We start from the raw sequence: 9,910 nt of genomic DNA on the forward strand, positions 1-9,910 counted from the left end.
CTCCACTCCCTCAGGCAAGGGCCCATCATCTCTGGAAGCAAATACACAAAGAGGAATCCTGCTACAGTTTACCAATATCAAAATATTAAAGTTAAATCTTGAATAAGTGATTATTTCGATCAGGAAACATGTCTAAATCTGGTTCCTGCCGTCTGTCACTTGTGGTTTGGTGCCACTGAACTTGTTACCACATCCTCCACAGGATATGTAGGTTGTTTCAGTCTGCATGTGCATGGGGAAAAAAAGTAGTACTGCCACTACTGAAAAGTAGTTACCTGTTTCTGTTTTTTGTTTTTTTTCCCCCACGAGCAAAAGAACAACAGCACTCGTAACAAAACAAAAACAAAATGGAAAAAATACAATTACTGGCCAGATTTTACATCAAGCTCATCTGTACAGTCAACCATGTACGGAGTGACAAAAATAATATGAGACAAGATAACATGAGACAAGACATTCTGTCTTAAAGGGCCAGAGATTTGATGACACTTTCCTAAAGTTAGGGGTCTTACCAAAGGCAGATTAAAAAATAAAGGTCCAAACTGAAGCTGATGAGGCCAAGATACCCTGACTTTTAGTCTCTAGCATGGGTCAAACTCCGAAAATGCTGGACCCTACATTTCCCATAATACAGCTCAATAGCATATTTGCTTAATCTTCCCCTGCCTGGTAAGAGCGCATGTCTTTCAAACTTTGACATGTGTAAAATTGAGTGCTCCTTTAACACCAAATATTACATATCTTACTTTTTGCAGGTAACATTGTAACGTGGCAGATTCCCAGTGACCTGCAGGCTGATGATGGCGTCACTCTGTCCTTCCTGTAGCTCTAAAGATCCAGAGTCTTGCAAGTCATCACCGTTGCTTCCCAGCTCGGAGTACGAAAACTGAACTCCTGACAGATCTGCAGAATAGAAAGCACATCGCTGTTTTCTGTAACCTCTACCTCAAGAGCACCAGCAGAGTTTTTCCACATGTGAAACACTGATAACACTCACAGAAAGACGGCAGCGTTATGACTCGTGACACTTGGTGTGTAAATTTGGGGTGGTCAAACACACAGGTGACATTGCGGCCCTCATACTCGGTTGCAGGGAGGAAGACTGAGCTCGTTTGGATGTCTGAGTCTGTGTTGTTCTCTCTCTGCAGCTCTGCATCAGCGTTCAAAGCCAAGGAGATGTCAGTGTCAGGTCTCCCACCAGATGAAATGCAAGAGACCACCCAGAACTCACTTCCTCCTTGTTGTACCATCTCTGCTTTAATGGTCACATTTGGCCTCGCTGCAGAGCGGGAAGAAAGGCGAGAAGAGTTATTCTTTCACAAGGTCTAATGTTTTTTCCAGCAAATTAAAAAGTCAGATAGCAAGTTGAGGCTCAGGGTGTTTTTGTTGAATTGGAAGCTGCGGCCGGATGAGCCGAATGTTAGCTAAACACAGGCCGTAAGGGGCTTCTGCTTGGGTTTTTGGAGAGTGCTGACTTAAGCTTATCACCTGTCCCATCTGTTGGCCGGGCTGCAGCTGAGAGCAGATGTCTAGCCCAGCTGCTGTCCAACCAAAGCTGAGAGAACCGCAGCCTTTAATACAGGGAATCAGCAGAGATCAGAGTCTATTATCAAATACATTTAAGTTGTGGTGTCATACAATAGCCAGCCATCCCTAATGAGTAAGACAAGTGAGCTAACACCTCATAATAGCTCGGGTGTTGGGGAAGGGTATGTACGATTAAAGTGAGTTAAAGCACTGGCTTTAAAAATTCCATCCATTAACACCTACAGTTATGTGTGGATTTAACTACTGCAGTTAGAAAAGTACCTTAGCTGCAGTACTTCAGTGGAGTGTGAAAGTATCATGGACAAATGAGCTGGCTGGCCTGGCTCACGCAAATAGGACTGTTGCCATACACCATATGAACATTCACTGGATCCATGCAGGGATCTGGACGCTCTGCACTGCCTAAAGTGTGGATGCAAAGGCCATTTTAAAAACATGTCCAAACAAATGAAGAAGTAAACTAATGAATTAACGACAAGAAAAAAAGCTTAACTGGTACGAACTGCTCCCTGTGACCACTAGGGGGCATTTCAAGAACAATTTCAAACTGTCAGTTTTGTTTTGTTTTCTTGAAGTGAGTGCAATCTATCTTAGTATGGTGGCTTAACGAGAGCATTTAAAAGTTTATGACCAAATTGAAATGGTCCTAACGATCAGCATTATGCTGCAACACACAGGAGTATTTACTTGGTTTGTTTGGGCCACCCATTTTGTCTTCGTTAGAGGCAGTGCATGTGCCGTGGGAACCAGAGCCAACCTGTGGGGTGATAACTTTAACATCGCTGGGTCACTTATTGAGACACTGACCCAGAAACGAAACCTGTGTGGGTTTTTGTATCTTTTTTTAACAGCTGTTTCTTACCAGCCTGGGTTGTGTGTGCTAAAGTTTTGCTTTAAAGTTTTACATGAGTCATGTGTGACAGCAAGATGCATTTACAAGTGCAAATTCATTGAACTTAAAGCACTGGCATGAATTAAGCTACATAAAAAAGAAATATATTTATATAAATAGTTGCTCATTTTACATCTGATTTGTATTTGTTTATTCATTCTTTTGGCCACTTGGGTGCAGTGAACGCAACATTGACATATCGTCACCTTTTTAAGTTGATATGGCGAACAAACAGTTGCTTATTTACACATTAAGCATATACAGAGCAACATTAAGATTAATTGGAGTCATCTTTCTGCCCACCTGATGAATGCAAGTCCAATATTCTCTCTCTTTTAGCTCTGTTGTTGGTCCCTACCAATTCCTGAGGGAAATATCTGGCACTTTAGCTGCTAAATGCTCCACTCCAGCTAGTCGCTAACTGTGTCTGTCTGCTATTCGGTGCTGAGCAGGTCGTGTACGGTGGATTAGTCAGAGCTTTCCCGCTGAAAACTGCTGCCTGCTGCGGCTGAAACAACACTATTAAGAGTGAACCACAACAAAAATGTGTGGCCCGAAAACCAAAACAATGAGCTAGAAAGACACTAAAATGCGCCGTAGAGTTGAGAGAAACTGCAGACACAGGTCGTAAATCTCTATGTACTCTTCACTACGACCGACCTCTTTTTTAGTCATATAAGAATATTGATTATAGCAGCTGTAACGTTGTAGATTTGGTCTATGGAACAAAACGCTGTCACTGAAGTGAGCGTGCTCATCATTAATACTTTATGGTGTGCAAGAACTTTGTTGAAGTTGAAAGTTGTGAACTGTTTTTTCAGCACACTTTTTTGGTCAAAAAATGTTTCACTGGAGAAATGCAACCTACAAATTGAACGCTGCCTTGTAGTATGATCTTGTTATTAATTAGTTACTGGGTTGTTGCTGCATTATGGTGTTCCCTATGCCAGTGAAAAAGTGCATTCCCACATGAATGCTTTGCACTGTGCAATGTGATTTATGGTCTGTCACTGTGTATGTGGAACAGAGTGAGAAGGCATAGCCAGCGTGAAAAATCTGCAGGAGAAAGTTATTGTGTTGTGAGCTGCTGAGTCATGATGCATGATTACAAAACTCTGAGCGATAATGCAATACAATATGTCAGCACCTGGCAACACAGATGTACAAACATAACAACACCAACTCACTCAGCTGTGAGTGTGTGAGCTTACTGTATGTCTCCACCCTCACTGTGGTGAGTTTGGGGGCTGGGAGGGTCGGGTGTTGGACCACACAGGTCACGCTGTCCTCGTCTTGCAGGTGGGTGGGGAAGCGGAGGATGCTGCTCAGGGTGGAGGTGCCGTTTGAGTGAACAGTTTCACTCACGTCCACAGCAAAAGCGTAATCTGAGGGAGGAAGGCCGTCGACCAACCAGCTGATCTGAGGCACAGGCCTGCCACCGACGGCAGAGCATGACACCGACTGGTAGTGAAGGCCGTTTATGGTCTCTTCATTCACCAGGATCTGGATATCAGGCCGAGCTGTGAATGAATGAACGATGACGTAGGCATGTTTTGAATTAAAAATGCATCATCTCTACAAGCTGAATTCAAATCACACTGGTGGTGCAGCAGTTATGACCTTTTAGATTAAGAAATGTCTTAAATCTTAAATTGTGGCTGATTTCTTCACATAGTGGTGAATGAATAAAAGAATAACACATACATTATTGACTTGGCTTACCTACAACAGTGAGGTATGTGCTGTCAGAGTAATACTGTTCCTCTGACTCAAACTCACAGATGTATTCTCCCTCTACTTCCACACTGGACACACTCATCTTAACTGTGAGGTTGGTGATAGAGTCTGGGTCTGAGAAGTCATCACGGCTAAACGGCTGGCCATAATGAAATCCTGCCAGTCCCTTGGATTTAACTTTAGAGTTAATCTGGCGTTTCCACTCGGCGCTCAGGATCTGACTCTCGCCCAGATATCTACACCTCAGGTACACGTCCTCTCCCAGGACCGCCGTGATGTTGTGTGCAATCTCAAGAATCTGCTCTCCGTCTGGACCTGAGACACAGAACAATGCAATGTTCAATAACAACGAGGGGTCATGAGTTCACCTGAACAGCCCTAAAATTGCAAACACAAGCAAAGCAGAAATGTCTTGAGGGGGTAAAATGTGATTGTTCCTCTTCCTGAGAGGACGGACAGCAGGCTGATAGATGTCCACTGTTGTGCCTGTGAAAGGGGTTTCTGCACATCCTATTGTCTTTCACCAGTTCAGTGAAACTGTGATGGATGAGGCAGGTTAACCGGCTCAGTGGTTATGAGGCTCTCAGTCATTTTATCATAATTAGAACGTGCCAATGACGAATCAATAAGACTAACTACAGCCATGCCAGTGGTGCTTTGAGCTAAACGCTAATGTCAGCATGCTAAGACACTCTCAATGACAATGCCATCATGCTGATGTTTATCCGGTATAATGTTTACCAGGTTCACCATCTTAGTTTAGCATATTTGCATGCTAACATTAGCTAATTTGCACTGGTACAGCTGGGGCTGACGGGAATGTCATTATTCTGTAGGTATTTGGTCATGAACCTACAGATGATAATTTTACCCAGATTTAAGATTAAGACATCCATCGATTAGCTAAACCTGCTGATCCTTTAGAAGGCCACGGGGGCTGGAGGTGGTCCCTGCTGACACTGGGCGAGAATACAAATTAAATGAAAGGAAATTTAAAATAATTGATTATTGTTTTAGTACTAAGGATAATCAGGCCATAAATAAATGGAAGAGGGAAATTGGAAATTAAAATTACAAATGAGAAATTGTGAAATGGCATTTTGAAAATGAAAAAGCTTAATTGCCAAAGCCTAGATTGAAATGAGTAACTAAAATGAAAACATATATAAGAGGATTTGAAAGAGTAAATAAAATACAAATTTTGACCTGATGGTGGCGCTAGATGAAGAGTCAGGGCGTTGTTGAGACAGTTCCACAAATATCAACCTCATGGTGGCGCTAAATGAAAAGTCCATTAGGATACATCCACTGGGGAACATGAATGTCTGTACAAAATGTCATAACAATCCATCCTGTAGTTGTTGAGATATTTCAATCTGGACCAACACCACTAGCATGGCTAAAACACATGGAGCTGCAACCCAAAGAATGATATGAAAGTATAAGTTAAAGATGGAGTAGCCCTTTAATACTCAAAGGGCTGAAGACAGGAATTGGACTTTGTGCACACAATGACACTTGACAAATGTGGCAATGTCCCCTCAGTGTATATCTAATAGAGGACTCCATTATGTTAATGAAATGAAAACAGTCCAAAAGTTACGCCCTGTTCCATACCCAGACACCGATGACCTCTTCCCTCCACACTTGAGAAATCAGCCGTGATTAGGAGAGGTTTCAGAGGAAAGGATGTTTAATAGAAGCTGACAGGTTTTAGCACTTGCAGAAAGGACAGTGTGCAGACTCCAATGCATACCAAGTCCCTTTCATCCTGCTTCCTTTGCTGACTTTATCAAAGTGCACTTGAGGACACAGTTTGGTCTACCAGCCAGTTAAAGCCAAGAACTTCTATTTGTCTTTAGATACATGATGAGTAAAACAATGACAGCTTGCTGCTGCTGCTGCTTCATGGAAAACCATTGAACACACAGCCAGCTGCTGCAGTCTAAACTAAACTGTTTGCGTCAAACGCTGTTAAAGCTGAAATGCTGTTGGTCTTACTATACATCACAGCAAATGGAAACAATGTGGAGAGCCTCCAAAGCCTTTTAAGTGGAAAGGACACAGAGGGAGAGAAATAAATATGCTGTATGGGTTCAATTATGCTTTGTGGGTTAATAATTCATTTGCCCTTGCAGGTTATTGCCAAAATAAATGTCAGCCAAGCATGGAAAAGGCACACCTTAAGGCTACAAACTAAGTAATAACTGAGAAAAAAAATCAGGTATTCATGCACTGCATCATATTTCCTGAGCCCCAGGGCATCTTTTTCTCACCAAACAGCAACCATTCACCTGTGGCACTCTTCCTTTGCAGACTGGGGATGTGGTAAACAAATAAGACTTTTGACTTTGAAAAACAGCACTTTTTCACACGTTTAAAGTTTCATCTCCAGCTGGAAGTCCTAGTGACTCTGCAGAAACAAAGACTTCATGCTGAACCTAAAACTGTACAGTAGGATCTGCAGCCTGCGAAGGGTTTTCCCCTTACATAAAGAAAGAAACCTTAACGACCCTCATATATTAACTTTAAAAGGCTGTAAAGAAACTAATGTGGTTTTAGGTGCCACCACTGATCGATTTTAACGAACTGACTGCCAGAGGGACAATACATTGCAGAAATAGTTATTATTTAGTGTGTTCAAGATGCATCCAGCATGTGGCTTTATTGCCTGTGTGTATTTATAATTGGACTAATCAGTTAGGAAACCCATAGCAGCACTGTTTAGTGTAAATGCCACAGGTTAAACAAGACCTTAAGGACCGTAAAATGAGCCCATAAACAGCTGACAGTCACAGACGGATTGTAACCCTGCAGACTTACCCAGAATTTCCAAGCAGTGAGCAACATTTAGGACAAGACCCAAAATCAACAGCCCTGAGCATCCCATGATGGTGTCATTGAGTGAAATAGAGTTGGATCAACTGACTATATGTAAGACATAAGGGTATTTAAAGTGTGTGTGTGTGTGTGTGTGAATGTGTTCTCTGTGGTTTATGGTTAGAGGTACACACCCTCCTCTACAGCTGACACTGACGTTGTGTATGTGCCTTTGAGCGTGCATGTTTGCTGCGACTCATACACCCACAGACTGGATGTGTACACGCTCACACACACACACACACACACACACACACACACACACACACACATATGTTAGCTGTGTGTAAAACTGCTTCTCTCTTTTGCTTTCTGAAACAATAACCGGGCCTCTGTGTATCAGAGTTGCTTTGTCTCCCACAGTTTTCTGTTTTCTGTGTCTGCCGCGTGCTGTGTATCTGTTCAGTTACTCAGCCACCTCATATAGCAGAGCGCCTTGGGAAGTGGTGAAGCCATGCATCATTCATACCATCCCGTCCCTGCTGGGACACTCAGAGACAGCCTGTCTGTGAGACAGCACGCTACTGCTCATGCTCTGCAGTTTGCGAATATCACTCACTTCTGGGTATTGTTTTATAGCTTAATGCTCCTCTAATTCACTTTGAGGCTGTATGTTCTTTTACAGTTGGACTTCTATTTGCAGAGCAATATATCACCCTGCAAACACAAACACATGTAGGTGAGAAAGGGCTGAGTTTTACATGGGGCTCAGCATTGCACCTCATCCATGTGAAGCTGACATCTTTTGTTTCCTGTTAAAGTTGATCAACTTTAGTGTTGAGTCATCGAGACCACAGGAGGATGAACAGTGAATGAAATGACCTGACAAAAAAAAAACTATAAAAAATTGCTGCCAGCACATTTTGATTGTGTGTGGTTTGTAACGGCTTTTTGAATCGTCTGGTATGAAACTGGCAGCCGTAGTGAGACATTTTGTAGCCTGTGAAAGTGGTTTTACAACAAAAAAAAATAGCGAAGTCATCCTCTTTCTCTCTCTACTCCACACACACACACACACACACACACACACACACACTACAGCAGGAGGGCCTACACTACAAAAACATCCCTTAAAAAGCCTAAAATGCCGTTACATCCACATACCTCCCTTAAAATGTGGAATTTAAGGCCTCAGTCATATCTTTCTTTTCACGGTGAGAGGTCAGTCCCTTAAAGACACCTTAAATTCAGGAGTTAAGACACCTGAATCATTTATGTAACATCAGAGGAAGGAGCGTAAGCAACATTCAGGGCCTTTTGTCTGCTCAGGATCAAATTCAGATGTGTAATCCCTTAAAGGTATTAATTTCATGCACATTTCACTTTAATCTCCATTTGAAAGCCCTTCAAAGGGTTTTAAGAAATGTGTATCCAAATGTTAATCAAGCCAAAGTATCATATCTTGGTTTCTTGTTAAGTTTCTCTTGAGTTATTTTGTCTTGTAAGACGGACTGAACAGCAGATGAAGGGAAGCAAATTAGGATATTTTGTATCTGTGTTTACAAATAATAGAAATCAGCTTCTGAACCGCACAGATGGATGAGAGAGGTTTTGTCGGCATGATCTTAGTGAGATTAAAGCTCTAATTACATCCAGTCTCCTGACTGTGGATGATCATATCTCCGGAAGGTAAAACACAGTTCAGTCTATTACCTAAATTACATGCAACATTTGATTTTGAGGGCAAACACTTGGCACAGAGTAGAGTCTATCGCTTGAAACCACATGAAGACGGAGCTGGTGGTCATTTCTCCAGCTAATTAAATTACCTGAAGTGGTTATTCCCTGAAGGTAGGCCGGAGGTGGAGTTTTGGAGAAAGAGTCTGGAAACCTTCGGTCTTTTCCGGGTGTGCCCTGCTGTCTGTGAGCTAATGTATTTTACTGAATTGTTAACATTTCACAGACAAGGAACTTTCACAGATGTACAACTGGCATCCTTTTCACCTTGCTGGCTTTCTCTTTATCACTTTCTCTGTGGACACACATGCGGAAACTCAGCTGGAAAAAGCTGTTTGGTGATCAGCCAGTAATAATGTGTGTGTGTGTGCACTAAAGCACCAGTGAAGGGTTGCGTGGTAACTTACTTAACTCTGTGGAACCTTATCATCACTTTCTTGAAACGAGGAAAATCACTGATCATCTGCACCATCTCTTCCTGCTGTTATTCATTTACAGCTGAATTATCACCGAACCCTCCTGCTCTCCCACATACACACACACACAGACGCACACACACTAAACAGACACACACAGTCGCTTGAACAGATGCCGCACTGACACAAAACTTGATTGATATGCTACTATCAATCTGAGTCACATACCAGTATTGGCCTGTGACACTGCTGGCATTCGTGTACAGAGAAATTTAAAAAAAACAGATGCATCAGTACCATCAGCATGCACGTCTCTTTGGGCTGTATATCTACAAGTACAATCTAATACCACTCACGTTTGAAAAAGACATGTGTGGTCTGCACCTCAGAGAAAGGATGAAGAGTCTGGTTGGAAAGGTCTCTTATTTCAGAACACATGTTCACTCCCCTGCTCTGGAAAACAAATAGGAATCAAGTAAAGAATTGCTTTCATTTAATAATTTTTCATTCATCTTGGTGAAGCAGATGTTGGCTTTTATGCTTGGAACAGATTCCCAAGGAGACATCTTTAAACGTAAACTTAAAACTTACCTTTTTAGCCTGGCTTTTGCTTAAAAAGTGTCACGCAGCAACAGAAGAAGTACTGGGATATTATCAGCCATCAGCCAAGTGTACTTTGAGTAGAGTAGTTTGACATTTTTGGTAGTCAGAAGATCAATCAATCACGTGTCTGTTTGGTGAATATGAAGCCAGCAGCCCG

Source organism: Enoplosus armatus, chromosome 5 (genome assembly GCF_043641665.1).
Source record: "Enoplosus armatus isolate fEnoArm2 chromosome 5, fEnoArm2.hap1, whole genome shotgun sequence".
In the NCBI taxonomy this organism is placed as follows: Eukaryota; Metazoa; Chordata; class Actinopteri; order Centrarchiformes; family Enoplosidae; genus Enoplosus; species Enoplosus armatus.